Source organism: Mytilus galloprovincialis, chromosome 5, assembly GCF_965363235.1.
Source record: "Mytilus galloprovincialis chromosome 5, xbMytGall1.hap1.1, whole genome shotgun sequence".
NCBI classification, from domain to species: Eukaryota; Metazoa; Mollusca; class Bivalvia; order Mytilida; family Mytilidae; genus Mytilus; species Mytilus galloprovincialis.
Genome location: NC_134842.1, coordinates 44,506,181 through 44,527,105, shown reverse-complemented (window position 1 = coordinate 44,527,105; position 20,925 = coordinate 44,506,181). Strand labels below are relative to the sequence as shown.

Genomic DNA, 20,925 nt, shown 5'->3' with positions numbered 1-20,925 from the left:
ATATTATCGTGTCCAAGTTCGCATGCATAAAAAAGTGGTGTAGTGCCATCTAGTTTTGGTAGGTTAATATCAGCACCATTTTGCAAAAGACATTGAATTATTTCAAAATATCCCATGAAACAAGCAATATGCAAAGAAGACGAACCTGCGACAACATCAAACACATACTCATCTGACTTTAAGCTGACATATTGTTGTACTATTGATTCTTTTTGTACGATAAAGTTGAACATGCGATGCTTTAAATCCTCTAACGATGTACATGGATGAAATAGCGAAAGCATTATTTCAATATATATAAACTCTTTTGCCTTGATGCGTGAATTGTAATTAACATTGAGTTTTAAAAGTAACCGAGTGATCTCAATATTTCCATTTGCTACAGCTAAGTGTAATGCAGTAACACCGATATTAGTTCTAGCACATACGTCTGCTTTGTTAATAATCAATAGGCGTGCTATTTCTGTGCTGTTAGCCTGACAGGCAACCGAGAGGGCCGTGTAACGATCTGTACCAGAAAAATTAACATCGGGTGTTTTCTCCAACAGTTTCCTCACTATGTCGAAGTGATTCATCGTAGTAGCTTGCGATAGCGGGGATGACAGAATTTTCCCATCTTCTATGCCAATATTGACATCGGCATTACTTTCCAATAATTCTTCCACTATTTCGGCATAACCTTTCTCGCATGCTATGTAAAGAGGGGTTACTCCTTTATCATTACGCACGTTGACCGAATGTTTCCACTGTAATAAAAGGGAAACGATTTCTTTATGACCATTATAACATGCCATTAGGAGTGAAGTATTTCCATCATCTCTACACTGACTGACATCCTCGACTTTGCATAAAATCCAACGAACTATATCAATATAACCTAGAAAACTTGCATTTACCATTGCATAGCTTCCTGAAGTACCCCATTCCTTTTTTTCTAGAATATCTTGTGTATTTGCTAGTTTCACCTGCTCTGTCTTTTCAAGTTTCATTAAATAAAATATGAAACGATTTCTAAATGATTCATCATTCATGTTTGAGTTGGTAATTACGACTGTTACCTTTCCCTCTGACCAGTCTTTCACTAATCTGTCAAAATACAACTGCAAAGTTTCATCAGTTAACTCTAAGGCGAAAGCAATGTCAGTTGTATGTAACTTCTTCGTTGTTTTCCATTGAAAACGTTCATTTATGAAATAAGAGTCAGAGTGATCTATCAAACAGCGCATCATTCTACCACCGAAGTAATGGGCCAGGAAATCAAATATTTTGTCATGTATGGCACTGTATGCTGCGTTTCTTATACACACAAGTGACCCATCTAATGTATCTAATGCATCCATAAGTTCAGTCTTTTGTGTTTCTGAATTCAGTCTGCAAGCAATATAAACATCGTCTAAAACTGGACGCTGTTCATCTGTAATTCTACCTTCGAACCATTTTTCCTTGAGACAATTATTAAAAAGTACGCATAAAAGAAGACTACATATTTTTTGTCTGCCTTCACTGCCAGAATTATTAAGATTGTCTAATTCTTTTTGATAGAAATCGAACGGATTTTCAAACAAGTTGTTAACATCGGTTCCTTTTGTTTCAGAAAGCCATTGCAAAGAACATGTAAGAGGAGAAAATTCTCGCGAGTGAGCAGAGTCATCGAATTTTTTGTTACCCAAGTAAACTTCTTTAATTTTTGTTTTCTCTGATTGTGTAAGACACATTTCCTGTGAGCTAAAATTGCATTCAGATATCCTAAAAGGCTCTAACAAACGGAATTTGGTATCCCTATATACTTGCAATCTACAGGTTGCAATAATTTTGATACACTTGTCTGCCTGTATTTGTTCAATTTTTGGCAACATTTGTTGCCAATTCTCAAGCGTTGTTTGCTTTGCAATGAATTTACCACATATATCATCTACAAGAAACAAAGTTCGTTTCCCAGGAGTATAATAATTCCTTATATCTATTGGTGTTTCGATTGGAATAATCATGTACCCTTCTGACTGGAGGGTAAGGGCGATATGTCGAGCAACAAACGTTTTTCCTACCCCTGGACTGCCCGTCAGTGTCACGCAGCTTTTCTTATTCAGGTGACTGGCAACATAAGCGCTTGCTCTCGTAGGTACAAATTTGTTGTCCTTAATTTTCCACTCTTCTATATCTTTGTTTATTTGATCTATAATAGAAAACAGAGGCAAACAATACAAGGAGACAATCAAAAGCAATACGTCGAGAGAAATTGACAACTTGAAAAGTGGTTTAAAGCTCTTTTATTTTGAAACGACCATTTTAAACTTATTTATCTTTTGAATTTTGTTTTCTAACAGAATATTAATTCAATTTCATAGTTATATTTTTATCTACTGTTTATGTACACTAATCAAGTTTTCCTTCACTGACATGAACATATTCGGTCCACCACCCTTTCGGTTTTGTAGACCTATTTCGGAGTAAACAAGAACGAACAAGAACATGTCCTTACAGTAAATGCGGTGCGCGTGTAACTGTTGATGGATTACTCTTATTGAATATAATTTTTAATTAATTGTGTTTGTGTTTGTAGTCGTTTTCAATAATTTTGAGTACTCTTAGATTAGTAGTTTTGTCTTACCTTTGTGCCGATCTGAATGGTCAAGTCATTTTAAATGGATGTTTACAAGTCGATCGTATGGTGTAATGTTAAAGCACACAAATATATTGTGCTGTCGTCTTTCATATCTATCGTGTCAATAAATGAATAAAATCGTTAGTATTGTCGTTTGACTAATTTAACACTTTGTCAAGAATGTTTTGATTTTGCACATTGCTGAACGCATACGGATACCTATGGTTTCTTAAATTAGTTATATGTGGCCAGTGTCAATCTAACCACGTTCATATAACCTTGTCTTATCACGCAGTCTCTTTAAAAACTGGGTATTTTATGAATTACCTTTCACTTTATAAAAGATGAAAATCAAGGTAGTCTTAGATAAAAAGAACTATGTTATTTCCAGATAAGGATTGTAACCGCCATTTATTGAACGAAATAAGTGTGAAATAATATTCTTAAAAAAAGGTTGACAAATTATTATTCCTAGACAGCATGAACAAGTCTCGATTTTTATTTTCAGAAAATGAAATACTAAACAATTACTAATTCGAATGACATATGATTATTTGTAGTTTCAAAGGAGGATGTATATGACATATATTTATCCACCAGAATAAGCAAATTATGCCTTATTCATGTTTTCTATCGAATTAGAACATGTTTTATTTTACAGGCCTTGCAAATTGTTGTGTCTTGTAATTTTACACTGACCTCCTCAATTCAGAAAAAAAATTGTATATGTCAAACTGATAACAAAGTACGCACAAACAGTACTTGTATTATCTCACACGCTACGTGTAGATTGGATTTTGTTTGAGCGTAGGAATGTATATTTATCGTTGAATTGATTTGAATTAAAGGGGGAATACTGTAAAGTTCGACTAACCTCTTATATTCTTAGGAATGGTTTGTTCTTGTTCTGTTTGCAAATTAGCAACCTTAGCATTCAAACCAGATATTTCCAGTTCATCTGTAATTTATGAAAGAAAATATTATCTGAATAAATGACAACACGAAACATTTCGTAAATCGGATAAATTGACTGTATTTTGAGTCTTTTTGCGTGAAAATGATTAAAAAAATAAACATTTTGTTTAAAAGATTAGGGCAAGCAGATTTAAATTTTCCCTGGAAGATGAAATACCAAATTATACTTATCACGACGGATGCTTGTTGTGGAGCAGAATCTCCTTTTTCGTTTAAATTATATGAGACCACTCCGGGTTTGATGGGATAGATGTGCACAGTATCTTGTTTTCTGTGTTGTATTTTTTACCTTGTTGCTTGTCTTTTGGTCGTTTTTTTTTCTTGTCATTTCGTTCTCCACATATTTACTTGAATATTCTTTTTGTATCTTTTAATTTTCTTTTTTTTCTATAATTTATTAACAAAAAATGCATTCGTACGTATTTATCGATTCATTTCAATTTTAATGTGTTATCATGCATGATAAAACCCGCTGCATATTTTTGCGCCTGTTTAAAGTCAGGATCCTGATGTTCAGTAGTTGTCGTTTGTTGATATTGTTCATAAGTGATTCTCGTTTCTCTTAGCACTCATACCATATATTTTTATATCTATAAGCTCGGATCAAAAGAAGGTAATTTAAGATATAGAACTTTAAAATGAAAACCTCTATACATATTTTAGTTCTTTTACAAAAGCAATAACATTTATTACATTCTATTGTCAGTAATACTTGTCATTAAGATCAACGCATAATTGTCACAATAATTATATGTGAAAATATTTAAATGGTTATTTCAATGATCTATCTAAAGTCAATTATTTAAAAACACATGTTGTCTGATTTTAGATCTTATGTATAGATATATCTATTATATATCACCAAAATGAACTTTGTCGGTGACGGATAGGTGTAGTGTCATTGTATCGTATATTACAGTCAATTTACAGCATGAAAAGAAATGATTTTTTTTATCAAAGAGAATAAATAGTATTTAAGTGCTAGCAATTCAATTATATCATTTGTTATTCAACGTTTCAAATCAAAAATCTTTTCTCAAGCAAGGATCTTGTCATTGATAAATTTAAATCATTTTCAAATGCTCAAGTGCATAAGCATGATAAAGGAAATTTATCGTTGATGGAACCTATCAAATTTTATTGAAATTATTATTGCCCACGTTACTACTTTGAAAATGAGAAGACCGTTATAAAGATTCAAAGTGCGATCAATCTACCTCAAAGCTTCCAGAGTGGAATTTGTTGCTCATTGATATACGTCAATATTATTTTTCGTCTGAATAAAGATGACATGTGTGCCAATTTGCTTGTAAAACACACACCAAAAAAAAAATTGAATTAGATTTAACCTAAAGCCAAACTATTTATTTTGCTACTTGTCTGTTTCTAGACTTACTTACTTTGTTGACGCAGCTCACCAACACTATTGCTGACAGCGAATATATTTGATTGCATAATGGTTTCTCTTTCAACAAGGTCTTCCAATTGTTGAAGGTACAACTGTTCTGTTTTCGCATCTAGGCAGCGAGTTTTAACGTCTTCTACTCTTGACACATATTCTCTGTTCCGTTTATTTAGGTAAAATTCAAGTCTACGGGCAATTTCTATGAAAATTAAAAAACTATTCTCTAGTTCTAAGTCTGTGATGTTTGTATTTCCACTATGCACAATATCATTCCGTATACGTCTAATACGTTCGACATCATCTCCAATTGTAGTTTCTGTCGAAGTTGGTGGAATTCGGTTATCCCAACCTTGTGTTGGCGGTGGAACTAAATTCAAATTTCTTATTATCTTGTACATTAGGGCAACATCAAAATCAGCATATTGTTTTGTTCGGACAGTTGCTATGACACTTAATTCAAAGGCTCTCAGTGTATTGGACAGGTACGTGTTATTACGAATATGGCCATCTAGAAACGGGGGTGGCTCTTTTACAAAAAGCAATTCACGAAGTAAATTGGAAGTTCAGTCTGAGAGACTATGAATAATCTAACAAAGTTACTTCTGTTCACACTAGAGCCAGAGGATGAAGTCGAATTCCTCGCTCCCATGTTTTTGCTGCAGTCCAAATTTCAAATGGCAGTTTATTGTTCGGAAAATCATTAGACCTAGTGTGTCTTAAGTAATCACTAGCTTCAGTAGTACACTGTATCTTATCAATTTTGAAAATAATTATCGTACCAAAAACATATACACCTGAAAAGTTAAATATCAAAATTATAATAAACGATATGCGTGAATAACTATATGCGTTTCTAAAATGATGGAATTTCAACGGCATAGCAATAAGGTTATCGTACACTAAAGATCCATAGCTAAATAAGAAATAGAAAATGATTTAAAAAAGTTACTCAAGTACTCTTGTGACAAAAAGGGGTATTTAAAACTAAATTGTTAAAACACTGCTGCACCGTATACACAAATTGACATCCGTTGTGTATCACATGGAATACAGACGCATGGGTGTTTAGATAAAGTGAGAATAGTAAGAGTCCTTTAACTCTTAAATAAATTGTGATATAGATACAACAGTAAAATGATCAACTGTGTATGGCACATATAACAGAACCTCTTACCAAGAACGAACATGCATTGTCAACAGTCTGTTTTAAAATTGCCCATCAATGGAATACATGAGCTTGAAAACAGACAACTGTGTCAGGATAAGCCGAGAGTAAGAAATAATGTTTCTCTGATACTCAGATTTCTTCAATACAGGAGTTCAATAGTTATATTTCGAATGAGCAAACACAAGTCCGAGTAACAACCTGAAACCTAGGGGATAATTCATTATGAGTATAAAACAACATAACAACTGAAACACTACTGTAACAACTAAAGCATTCGCCAACATATGTAGAAACGGTCTGTTGATAGAAATGTGCCTTATACTTGGGCAGGAAAGGCAGACTAGTACACACTTTGCTGGAAATCAACCCGATTCTGTAAGGAGGTTGTGAAAATTGATGTTTTGAAAAATAACAATTACGTATGGTCCTCAAGACCTAGAAAGGATCAGCGAACATATGATTAGCTATATCTTTATATCTATCTTTATGATTTTTTTTTGGTTTTATTTTAATGTTTTATGGAATTAATGTTTTCCGAGCCAACCTTAAACTTGATCATGTTTATGTACTACACAAAAAACATGTCAACGGCATTATCACTCTTTGACGTTTATATTTATACTTGTTTCAAAAAGTATAATTTTTATTCTTTTTTAATGAAGCTTTGAAAACGGAATTGGGAAACAAAATTGATATGAATACTTACGCAAGTTGCAACTCGTCGTATGAAGGTCGAACAACCAGGAATTAAAATACAGTATAGGTCTTTCAAAAGGTTTTAAATACACCTTGAGATAATACATGGTGAAAAAAACAATTAATCAAAAACTAGTTTAGAATTAAATTTGACGTTTGATTTTTTCAGAAACAATGGTCTTATAATGGCGATGAAAAACGTCATAATGCAGTAGCCTTTAAATTAGTTATAATTTTCTTGAAACATGCTTAACAAGTGCGTGTTTACACCAAAAACAAATACCTCAATGCCAAGACCCTCCCGCCTAAAAGTATTTAGCATCATACAATAAATTTGATAAATTACGTTATAAATTCATTCGTTAAAACTCGGCAAAATAAAAGCACGAAATAATTTCTGAATTGACTGGAACAGTTAACTAATCAAACAAAATAGATATGACACATAGTTATGAAAGGTACCAGGCTTATAATTTAATACGTCAGACGCGCGTTTCGTCTCCATGAGACTCACCAGTGACGCTCATATCAAAATTGCTTCCTTCCCTTGTTCTTAAATGTTGAATTTTACTCATGTTTTGGATTAAAAGAAACACATGCTATGCAACTGAGCAGTATGACGGTAGCAGATGATCGATATTTAGATCAGGAAAGATTTCTGTGAATAGGATACAACTTTTTTGTAAAATTTGTACAATCCCTAGATGAAATGAAGAATACGTAAATTTTCCATCCGGCTTTCGCCTATCGTTTGTTATGTTTTAAAGAGAGTATACTGTAGACAAGGTAGATAATTCATAATTTACCTGTGTTACGATTGATAGTTTCTATTTATATCGTACACATTTTTACTGCAATGTTTAACTAACATATATATGAACCCGCTGTATTCGTCTTGTGTATTCATAATGCAGCAAGGAATCATTGAAAGTGAAATAATTTACTTGTAAACACTTTGAGTTAAGCAGTGAACAACCGTTTATATAAATTTGAATTAAGAGTTAAACAAAACATATTTACTCTCTCAAATGCATAAAACACGGTGAAAAAGCCCAAAACTTCAGATTTTGTTTTACTTTTTCCATGGAGGCATTTGGATTTTTCCGTGGTCAACAACTATTTTTAAAGTTTTGGTGTACTCAATATCACAAAAATGAAACTTGCCATGGGTAGCAATACGGGTGCCTCATGTCGAACAGGATATGTTTACCCTTCCACGCTCAAAGTAACAGCTCATATATCTCAGGGTTTTTTTTTAGAGTTTGAAGGATTTTGAGGATTTCAGTTTTCTGTGTAGTATTTTGAGGGCTGTTTTAGGGTAAATATTTCAGTTTACCATCAATTTTTTAATTCTTAGTTAAAACCGTATCGCCTCGAGTCAATAAGATTGTTGAAAAATTATCATATCCTCGTTAGTCTTAGAAATTTTTTCCGACTTCCCAACTTAAAAATTATATTATAATTTGTTAACTGATAATTTTTTGTTCTTCCCAGTAAAACAACTTATGCACACATCTAAAGTACATATGAAGATATATATTTCATTTTAAGTAACAATCTATAAGTTTGGAAGTGGGGAAATATTTTCTATGAATTACGAAGATATAAGAATATGGATGATACAATAGTAGATTTGAATGTAAACTGCTGTAAGATAGTAGCACACAAAATGAAAATAAAAAAAGTAAATAATCCAGAGGGCAATACTTAGTCCTCAGCTATATAAATAACGAATATTTACAATATCAAACCTCTTATCCACCGAGTCCATTAAATTGCCGATAAAAAAAAAATAACACGTATCATTTTGAATCAAATTCCAAATCAGTATGAAGTATAGATTTTGCTCATTGTGAAAGGTCTTGTGGTAGTTACAGCTGTTTACCTTCTATGTTATTCCGTTTCTGATGGAAATTTCATATGAAATAACAACTTATTGACAAAAAGTGACACCTTGATAGTGGTTGAAATTTGTACAGCAGTAACTGATTTATCCAGCATTTCCGATTGGTAAATGGTGACATCCGTGTTGCTCTATCGTAAGTTTTCTGTGTTATATTTCGGTATCTTCGTTTTTTGTTTAATCAATGGTGTTGTCTGAATCGACCATTTTAATGAATCTATCTATTTACTTGCAATGGCCTGCTGTTCCATGATAGAACATTAACTGAAAAATTGATAAATCTGCAAAGGATTCTTACATACTAAAACAGGTCTTGTGTGAGACTTATGTTTAAAACACGTTGTTACTTTTTACGTTATATATGGAAGCATGATATTAAATATAAATTGAAGTGTGTGTTATATTCGAATGTTACTTTTGTTGCAGTTTACCCTTTAGTGTGCGATAAATTGTATACAAACCATGAAACACAAGAAACTAAAACAAAGCAAGCTTGAACATGTTGAATATAAGAATAGAATATGAGTCCTTTGTCGTATGTCCTCATAACTGTTGTTGTCAGTGGCGGATCCAGAACTTTTCCTAAAGGAGCGGGGGGGGGGGGGGTGACTGATCTAAAGGGGGGCGCACCAGTCATGCTTCAATGATTCCCTATGTAATCAATCAATTTTTTCCCACGAAAGGAGGGGCCTGGGGCCTTCAGGGCCCCTTGAATCTGTCTATGGTTGTACTATGATACTTCGTAGTCTTAGGAATAGAAAATGTATATTAAATTTGAAAATGTAACTTCTATTGCTATGATAAATATAAAAAAAATTGCAACTGTCAATGATTTTTTTCGTCTTTTATAAAAACCCTGATCGCACCTAAAGAAACCTGATCCAAGAAACTCTAACGTTAAAATTTACACAAACAAACATTCACGGTCTAAAACGTTGTTTAAAGTGAAAGGGTGATGGTTATGGTTAATGGCTGTCGTTGATACCATCTTTTACAAAATAATGAAACATAAAAACGTTTTGAAAATTATATGACTTTAAAACTGACCTTTTAATATATATTACTTAAAATAATGAATTAAAAGGTAAGGGTTAGCAGGCAAAATTTGTAATGACACTACATGGATAAAACCAAAAAAATACGTATATCTGACAAAGGTGTAAAACAAGTTCGGCAATCATCTGTTATTGACATCATTCAAATAATGGATCATAGTTGACTATTTACTGTACACAACACATCTTAATTTTGTTTTGTCTCCATAATAATGAAATAATAACAAAAGACTTTAAAAAAGTGTCCTTTAATTTATATATCACAAAAGAATGAATGGAAAGGTAAGGGTTAGCAGGCAAAATTTGTAATGACACTACATGGATAAAACCGCAGAAGTAGTATGTCTTCCAAAAGTAAAAAATCAAGATCGGCAATCATCAACTGTTATTGACATCATTTAAATACGGGATAGTTGACTATTTACTGCACACAACACAGCTCAATTTTGTTTTGTCTTCATACTTAGAACACGGAATACTTCCACATTTGACTTCTACAAAATGAATAAGCCCATGATTATAATTTTGTGATCCGTAAAATTCCGGATCTTCATCTGCACACACATATTCTGTTGTTACAAAGCCTTTCGCGTTCCTCGACGACACTAGAAAACCTGTATATTCCTTTGCCCATTCTGCATAGCATGATGTTCTACCAGGAATCATCAATGTTGTTTTGCCTTTTGTCAGACACACAGCACATGGGACATCTTTGTCATCAATGTGGTCTAAACTTTTACTTCTGTCAGTTCCTGAAATAGATGTGCGATTTCATTTAGCGGCTCTGTTTAAGAATAGCATGTATGAATATTTACAACGTCAAAGAAGAAACCAAGTTATTTGATGAAAATTGCTGCAAGTTTTGTTTATTTGACATCGATTTTACATGCATCCGTATTGGTCAATCAATTTCCACCAAATTAAGTTAAGAAGGAGATGTAAAAGGGAGAGGGGGTGTTAGTGAAAAGAATAGATGAATTATGTTTTTGTTTTATCATCCTACATTGAACTTTTGATGTAGTCCATTACTATGATTATTTTCAATAGATTTTCATGTGCAAGAAGACGGGTGCAAGTAGTTGTGAAGGACCTGTATAATTTCCTTTTCTTGGCATCTGAAGCTGTCTCCTGTTTGTGTGGTGTTCATAATGTTTAGTATTTTTATTGGATTTAAGAATGTTGTGTGCCCCTCTGTCGTCTATCTGCTTGTAATTATAATGACCGATCTTCTTTTCACTAAGACTGTCTTTCATTTAAGTTACGTATAACAATGAAAGAAGCAAAACACCATGAATCTGTTTTAATATTATCAAGTGATAGCAAGAAAATTGCGTTCAAATGATGTAGAAGTTAAGAACACAAGGTCACAGCACAGCCTTCGACACCGTGCAAACACAAGCTCGCCAGGAAATCTAATGAAATCCCCGACATGACAAATTAATTAAAAATTGAACAACAAAATTACGACTGCAATCTATAATCGACTAGGATTGTTTGTTTTTATACCGGCGGTCGGTGGTTTTACATAGCACTCCAGCTGGGCAGATATTTAGATTATATATAATTCGTCTAAATATCAGCATAACAACGTATTATCTGTAAACGCATTTTTTTTGTTTTTACCACCAGGATTCGAACTCATGCTACTGCCATATCGCGGCACTAAATCGAATTACACTGTGTCCGTTTGCACAATGACTTTCACTATCTATATAGAATGACCAAGAACGATTCATTTACTTTAATATAAAATAACAATGTTATTTGATAAACAATGTTAAATAAAATTTGACTGTCTTACTAATGGCGTATTGTCTACAACAGGCTTATCGTATGTGTAAATCAGATATTGCACAAAAGGTTTGTTGATTCATACCGGTTAATTCCCAACCGATGCCATAAAGAAGTCCAGGACTGCTAACCCAATCTGCAGGGATATCACCCGCTTGGGGATTACTGGTTAGACACAAATAATTGGATCCACTTCCTTGCGCCTTATGCGTAGGACCGGCCATATATCCTAAAATAAATATATTCTCTTTTAAGAAATGTGCGAGAAAACCACGACTTATACGCACAATAACAAAAGAAAAAAGAGTGCACTTTCTCTGATTTTTGTGCTATTACTATGTTCACATTTCGTGAGCAGTGTAAGAAAAAATAGTTCTAATCACCAGTAATATATCTTATTCAGCAAATGATTGGTCGAAATTTAGTTAAATGACGTTAAATTTTCTCAATTTCTTCTCAATTTCTTTTTGCGACGTTTTGAAAAAGGTGACCATGTCTGAGGACGTCATATATAAAGAACACAATTTTCTGCAAAATTTCATTGAAAAGGGAGGACTAAAACCTACAGAAACATATTGCATCATTATAACTCTTTTATTATGATAACTTCCCGCTCTCAGCAGTTACATGTAGATATATAAAAAAAACTCGACAAGCTTCGTGTTTCATGTGTTTTAAATATTAAAATTTAAATATCTCGATGGGAGAAATATCATAACACACTTGTTGCAGTGATGGATTCTATATTTTCTACCCTTAATATACCTTACTGATCTCTTTATTTTATATCCATAATTTATAACTAAAAGTGGTCCTACAAATTTCGCATTAAACCTTTTTTATTTATCATGCAAGAAGGCCAAATTCCACTCTTAACATTCATTATTTATATGTGTAATAGATGAATTCCCCGTTTCCTTTGTTTTTCTATTATTCTACATTTTCTTTGCATCACTCTGCCTTTCTTTGTCAGAATAATTTGATAAATAGATTGTTTATACATACCTTTATATACTAATGACGACAGCGTTCCATCACATGATTGTCGACCCCATCTAACAAATGTATTGCCCTTAAAGCTTTCGTCTAGAAATGAAGAAAACACAGTTATTATCAGCATTTTAGGAATATCATTTTTATCTGCAAACGACAGTTTTGGAATTACATAAAGGGATATCATCATTTTTTTACAGATTATTTTTCTTCAAATTAATCCGTACAAAACATGCAAAACATAAATGTAACGAGGTTCTTAACTCAGTCAGTCATAGCAGACACATAATAGTACACATGACACAACATATAAAAATAAAGACTAATCAACACGAACCCCACCAACAACTGGGGGTTATCCAAGATGCTCCGGAAGGGTAAGCAAATACTGCTCCACATGTCGAATATAACTTTCTGTCCCATAAAAAATGGCAAGGACTTCTCCTATTTGCAAGTCCTCAAAATTGATAACGCCTCCAGTTTTGGGAGTTTCGCGGTTTTGAATGGTGAATTGTCTAATGTTATTGTCATTTAACAGTTAAGATTTCCCCGGCTTACAGTTTTAAACCATTCAAACCTCACAGTAACAAATAAAATTCATCCATACATGGATATTTTACCAATCTTAAAGTGGGGACATTGTTTTAAATGCAAATTAACATTAATAAAGAAAAAAGGAAAACGAAATAATTTTCATCAATTCGTAACACAAAGAAAATAAAAAACCAATCAAAACGTTTGTCTGAGGTAACCAATTTCGAGTAGTTAGATGTTTTTTCGATGAACACATCGATCTTAAACAAAAAGCACATTTCGTATGTCTGTAACCCTATCTTTATTTTGCATCATTGTAACGGAAATGTATGAATCAACAACATATAGTTTTTTAAGACAAATCTATGGTATTAGATAATAAGAAAATAGAAAACATACAAGAAAAAGCACTCAGATTTATTTATAACGACTACACAAGTTCTTACGATACACTTCATGAACATTCCAGAATTCCTACATAATTTAGTAAATATTAAAGAAAATGCATATAACTTCATGTACAAAGGCATAGCAGATATACCACGGCCAAAACAACAAGGTATGGTAAGAGAAGCTTAGCTTTCATTCTGCATGTGCTATCTGTGTGTTAATATATATATATATATATATATATATTTTGATAAATAAAAAGTCCTTGGTACAGAAAATATAATTTAAAAGTAAAAAACACAAAAAATCACATCATAAATCGAACATTGTTTCTGTTAGCGCTTTCACCGCATCTCCAGCGGTTCATCAGACAGAATTGTTATCGTTAATAGTAACGACTTGTGACGTTACGTTATAGTAACGACTTGTGACGTTACGTTATAGTAACGTCATGCGGTAGTTGTATATATCTTACGGAAATTAATTAACGGACCGAATTTCACTTCCTATTTAGTGTGGGCTTATAAAGTTCAATAAAATATTGTTCCTTGGCTTCACGCGGAATTTTATCTTCGGTCCACATCTTACAAAAGGGATATATTTTAAAGTGCTAACAGAAACAATGTTCGATTTATGATGTGATTTTTTGTGTTTTTTACTTTTAAATTATATATATATATATATATATATATATATATATATATATATATATATATATATATATATATATAATATATGTGCTCTCTGTCTGTATGTTTGTGTTCTATGTGTATCTGATGTTATTACATGTCTGTTTTGATCTCCAAGACTGCTGGTTTTTTTTAATGTTTTATCTTTTTGCAGTTATGTTTGTGTTGTATGTGTATCTGATGCTATTACATGTATGTTTTGATCTCGAAGACTGCTGTTTTTTTTTAATGTTTTATCTTTTTGCAGTTATTTTTATTTATTCTTTATTTAGCTATTTATTTCTTTTGCTTATGCATTACCTTTGCTATAGCTGCATGCAGTCTTTAGTTTGTGCTTATGGTGTTTAATTTTGCATGTGCTACTCTGATATACATATTATGTGCTACTATATATGTGCTGATATTTGACATTTGTTTTAATATATATCTTGCTTAGCTTTTATTCTGCATGTGCTATCTGTGTATCAATATATATGTTGGAATCCGAGGTTCGATGGGGGCGCTGAAGTGCGATGGTCTACGCCGAAGTGCGATGGTTTTGCACATGACGTTTAAATATTGTGGCGTTTTCAAAAACAACGCTAATATTACAAAATCTCCAAATTAAATACAAGCATGAGCAGAAGATGATTTGTAGCTGAAAGTTTCATACATACAAAGAAACGGAAATAAAATGAAACGAACGATTCAGGTCCCAAACAGTTTTGATGATTGAGTGTGAAGGTTACCGAAATATGTAAATCAATGGGAACAAGGCGACTAAAGGATAATATGATTTTGGTCTCTAGATGAGCGTACCAGTGTTCGGAATACAAAATGTATGCTTGAAAAGTTTTGTACGACAAGTAAAATGTCTTGATTTTATTATTAATTTTGACTTTTTTAAAGTATCATTCAATTATAAGTATTTTTTTTTTTTCGTTATATCAAGTAGCGATAATTTTTTTTTCTTTTTTTCAGCGGTTTGAGATGAACCCTGTTTTGTAAAAAAACACACACAATCTCAGTAATTTTATTGTTCTTACAGGTTACAATACACCATTAGATTGTATGGGCGCAGCCATTTTATGAGCATAACATGGTATTCAGAATTAAAAGTATGGGTAATCCTGATTGGTTGATATGTGCGCCCGTAATTTTTTATTATTAGAGACTTCGTGCATTCTGCATTATATCATAGGCAAAAAAAATATTTTCCTTAGCCCTAATAGAAATGACAAGTCTTTTCAACGCTAGGACGAGACACGTTTTTTTAAGTGCTTAATTGATAGGCATGGGAGATAAGTACAAAATACGTTAAGAAAAGCAACGCGAACCTATATTTTTTGGACCAAAAATTACTGTCCGAATAACTTTTCTGTAATTTTAGAAAGGTTTCGTTAAAAAAATCGACTTTCTAAAATCTGTATCACAAAAAAGGCTATCATTGTCGACTATGGGGAAATTAATTGTTTATTTCAATCTATACAAAGTCGACATTACTTTATCAGAGTGCTCAAAGAGTGTCAAAAACAGTAGTTTTACTTGAAATTTGATGTGAAACCGTATTTCTTGGTGATACATGAATAATTGATTCACTAGTTTTTAAGCTATAGTCTGTTTCCTATTTGTATTGCGTTTTACCTTGAAAACAAGGGTGGGCTCGACTTTTGACTTACTGTGTGGAGAATATGTCATTTTCTGAACTTCTGCTGATTTATTTGAGGAAAGCGCGTACACGTCTAGACTTTGGATACACAACTGATTATTAAACATGACAATATCGACACAAGTGCTGTTATTGAAATTACGAAATTTAGTGAAAATGTACAGAAATGGTCCCCTCCGAACATTGAAATGTTCACTCGAATGGCAAACTATGAAAATTAGAACAGACATGACATTCTGTAGTAAACGAATAGTTTTCGATGTTTAAACACCAATATTTATACATTTTTTTTTATTTTTTGAATGTCTATAGTCTGTTTCAAAAATGTACTTTTATACGAAAATGGTTTCATTTAAAACTGTTGTTCAAAATTCATCGTAGTAGTTACATATTGGATCGGTTTTTGTATCAATATAATCAGTACTTGATGACATATAAAGAATCATCGGAGGAAGTGGACTTTATCTTCAGACCCTTTTTAGCAGTACCGTATTTACTACAAAAATCAGCTTTTTTTTTTCTTACATTTTTCGACTGGGGTCACCTCTGTAAAAAAATTGTGAAAATTCAGAGAGTAATGCCAGAACGGTTTGAAGATGATTTTTGTGTAACATATATATTTGTGCATCTAACGCACTATGAATTGCATGATTCTAGAAAGTAATGAATACCGTATAGGTTACAATACACCATTAGATTGTATGGGCGCAGCCATTTTATGAGCATAACATGGTATTCAGAATTAAAAGTATGGGTAATCCTGATTGGTTGATATGTGCGCCCGTAATTTTTTATTATTAGAGACTTCGTGCATTCTGCATTATATCATAGGCAAAAAAAAATATTTCCCTAATAGAAATGACAAGTCTTTTCAACGCTAGGACGAGACACGTTTTTTTAAGTGCTTAATTGATAGGCATGGGAGATAAGTACAAAATACGTTAAGAAAAGCAACGCGAACTATACTTTTTGGACCAAAAATTACTGTCCGAATAACTTTTCTGTAATTCTAGAAAGGTTTCGTTAAAAAAATCGACTTTCTAAAGTCTGTATCACAAAAAAGGCTATCATTGTCGACTATGGGGAAATTAATTGTTTATTTCAATCTACAGTATTAATCTTCTGCACCAAGATAGGCAAAAAATAAACCCGATTGGTCCCAACTTGGTCCTAAGTGGAGAAGCAGTAATACTATACCTGCTATGAGTCAATCGTAAAACTGATATAATATCAGATAAATGGATGACTGGGTGTTGTGAGCAATTTCTTAGGTATGATATGACAAAAACAAGTTACTAATATATTTGATAAAATTAATTGGATCCTACTTAGTGAATCAATTTTTATTATCGCACTTCAACATGCAATATAAAGACATATCTCGAAAACAACATCGGTGACTCCAATTTGTTTCTCTTAAAATTCCGAAATAAGTATAATCTATCTTTATGCAAAATTTCAATGATTTATTATTAGTAGACCAAGTATAAATAGTGCGATTTTCCTTTAATCTCAGCCATCCAGTCTATTTTCTGATCCCATACTGCTGTCTGCTTATATAAGCGGATGATTAACATATTAAAAATCAAAGTCTTTTGTTTAACCTGAACAGAAATAAAAACCCGATCTCTCAAATATGGGGCTATCACACTTACCACTACACCTCCACATAAAATAGGATTCCAACTTCAGACCGTCGTATTTAGCTAGTATAAACAGCGTCAAAATTAGACCATCGCACTTCAGCATACCCACCATCGCTCTTCGGCGTACCCACCAACGCACTTCAGCGTTTCTAACAACAAGTTTGCGTCACAATGTCACCATCGCACTTCAGCGTGTTAACCAACACACTTCAGCTTAGACCATCGCACTTCAGCGTGACCATCGCGGTTCGGAGTACCATCGCGGGTCCGAGTCCTACATATATATGTGCTCTCTGTCTGTCTGTATGTTTGTGTTGTATGTGTATCTGATGTTACTACATGTACGTTTTGTTTGTTAATATCAGTCGGTTTATAGAGCTCTTAAGAGCTCATGTTCTTTGTTATTGTGTATATATGCAACCCGACTTTAAATAAAGATTACTTTACTTTATTAGAGATTTGGCGATTTTGAGACAAATTTCAAAATATTTTATGCCGATTTTATGTGCTTTCTACACAAATCTTGACTATTGTTTTGAAAATTCAATTAGTAATATTTTATTTTAAATTATGTTTTTCAATTTTCAGTTGAATTTCATCGAGCCAGAGGTGTATGCAAAATGTTAGTTAAATCTGCGACATAGCCCATTTACTGTAACTTGACCTTAATGACAAATAAACTGAATTAAGAAAAGTCGATAAAAAATCAACAACAAGAACCATATTTGTATCAACAAAACTATCTTTTGATCAACCAAAAAATAGCTGCGAATTTTCCTGCTCACAGTTTGCATTATTAAGACAGCAAGTCAGTAGGTAAGGGGTCTAGATGTCTTTTATCAGCTATAGAGATGGTCAATTTTCACTTTTATTATAATATCTTCAAATAGTACCAATTTAACTGCATTATTTCAGCAGGCCGACACGTATATATATTTTCCAAGTTTTTGATGCTTGTGTTTTCTATCGTAACTTTCTTAATGGAAAGTTGCTACTTACAATTAAGCTTTTAAACCAAGAATTTCAAGCGTTAGAGTGAAGTCCTACCTTTAATAATTTTACAAACTGCATTATTGCTTGATTGACCGTTAACATTATCGGTAAATATTTCATAGACTGATTTGTTTCTATCAATCATGTTTTTTTATTTAAGAATTGAATGCTCTTTTTTGTAAATTTATTGGGGTGTAAAAGCGTTGACCGAAGTACATTTTGTATGAAGCGCGGAAGCGCTTCATACTTAAAATGTGCGCACGGGCAACGCTTTTACAACCCTATAAAGTTACAAAAAAAAAGCATTCAATACTTATAATTACATTTTTACCTATAGGATCATGAAAACACGCCTTTAATCAAGTTTTTATTTCATTTACCTGTGCACTTTATTGTGGGACCTCGTGTCATCATGAATGAGACGTTTTATTGAGTGATACAACTGCTTAAGGAATAACACATGATGTGCCGTTAGCCAATCAGAATAACGTATTGTAATGAAACATACATCTAATGTAATTATTAGAAAGTATAACCACAAATCAGACTAGTTATCGAATATAATCTTAAATAAACAACATGCCAGTTGATGTATATGGAAGATGATATTCTCACTCGTTTAGAGCATCTGAATGGAGTTTTTGTTGGTTATTTTTTTCTGTGTTTTGTTTTGTAGATTTTGTATGTATTTCTGTATTTTTTTGTCATGAAGTTATCGGTTTGTCTTTGAAAACCAAGTTTGCATCTCCGTTTGGTATCGTCCAACACTCTTTAAATGTCTCTTCCGTTAGGCTCAAAACCAAAATCTAATAAAACGGTTACGACATGATATAATCTATAAGACCTAAATAGAATGTTTAACCCGGACTATAAACTAAAGCTCTGCATAAAGAAGACACATTCCGTATTTTCAAAATTTATTGAAGTTAGTTTTTTTTCTTATCAACTTCATATTTAAATAAAACCATAGATACCTGCATGTCATGACTGAAGTGACATGATATTTATGTGTTTGTAATGTGTTTTATCTACACGTGTTTACTTCATTTACTTGTTGAAGCTTGGTTGGTTTATCTTCACAGAAAATCAACCGAGCTATAATCGAACTAAATGGTACAGATTTTGCTGTATCAGATATGCAATGTGATAAAAAAGGGACGAAAGATACCAAAGGGACAGTCAAACTCATAAATCTAAAACAAACAGACAACGCCATGGCTAAAAATAAAATAGAAAAACAAACAAGAGCACACATGACACAACATAGAAAACTAAAGAACAAACAACACGAACCCCACCAAAAAACTAGGGGTGATCTCAAGTGCTCCGGAAGAGTAAGCAGATCCTGCTCCACATGTGGCACCCGTCGTGTTGCTTATGACCAATAACCAATTGATAACCAATACCAATTTATTTTTCTTTTGAATATTTCATTCTTACGTTAATCATATATGGTAGTATAAATATGTATATACCTTGTAATACTTCAAATTTTGTCTTTATATCCGACTGCATCAACTTTGTAACATTCCCATGAATTTCATCTACTGCCTTCTCCATTTGAACATCGAAAGATACTTTAACAGCTTTTGTCACTTCTTCCAGAATATATTGGTGCAAAACACTATTAAGTTTGGAAACATCCAAATCAGCTTTTAAAGTGGCTTTCATTTCATCGATCAGTGGAACCGATATTATGTTTCGACATTGTTCCCCAATGCAGTCATGAACTGGAGCACCTTTGGCGGATATAATACCCCACAACAGCAGATTTAATATATAGATCATGTTGCTTTAGATTTTCGAAAAAAATAATTCATCAAGACAAACAACAGGGCTTTCACTCTGTCTAACGTAGGCTTTCTGTATGTTCCTTTATATGCTATCAGTAATCACAGGAGGAACCTTATTATGTGTACTAAAACATAACATATGTATTGATTTCATGTGCACTCTTCTTCCATTTTTTAACGATGTATGATACAAAACTCATACTACTGATAATATGTCTGTAACTATGGTCTGTAATGCCTGACTTCTATGATACGTTTTATCCAAAGTGATCATTGGAAAATATTGTTTGCAACCATCTTGTGTGTATCGTTTACTTCGATTTGACAATTGTTCATGTCTTATTGGATTTTGAGTTTAATTTTACATCTTTTGATAGTAAAATGACAGCACGTGACCGTTATATAACGTAAAGCAAATGTTTGAAAAATTTTGCCATAGATATGATTTGTGTATGCAGTTGACATTTCCTTTGACAAAATACAAATGCCATCGACCACTGAAATTTAAAGATGCCTCTATTTGAAAAGACTGTATGTGTGATCGTTGGAAAGGTTTAAATGATTTTCAACATCTTCAAGGAATATTTATTAGCATGACATGATATTGCATATTCGATGCTCCCAAACTCTCTGATTAAAAACAA

The 20,925-nt window shown here is 32.7% G+C and overlaps 1 long non-coding RNA gene across 1 annotated transcript; it reads right to left on the bottom strand.

Moving 5' to 3' along the window:
• Window positions 1-10,022: 10,022 nt before the first annotated feature.
• LOC143075892 (uncharacterized) lies at window positions 10,023-20,311 on the bottom strand. Its single transcript, XR_012978454.1, has 4 exons — window positions 19,964-20,311; window positions 12,601-12,681; window positions 11,681-11,824; window positions 10,023-10,556 (listed from the first exon to the last, which is right to left on the bottom strand). It is a non-coding gene; the product is annotated as an uncharacterized LOC143075892 (long non-coding RNA).
• Window positions 20,312-20,925: the final 614 nt, after the last annotated feature.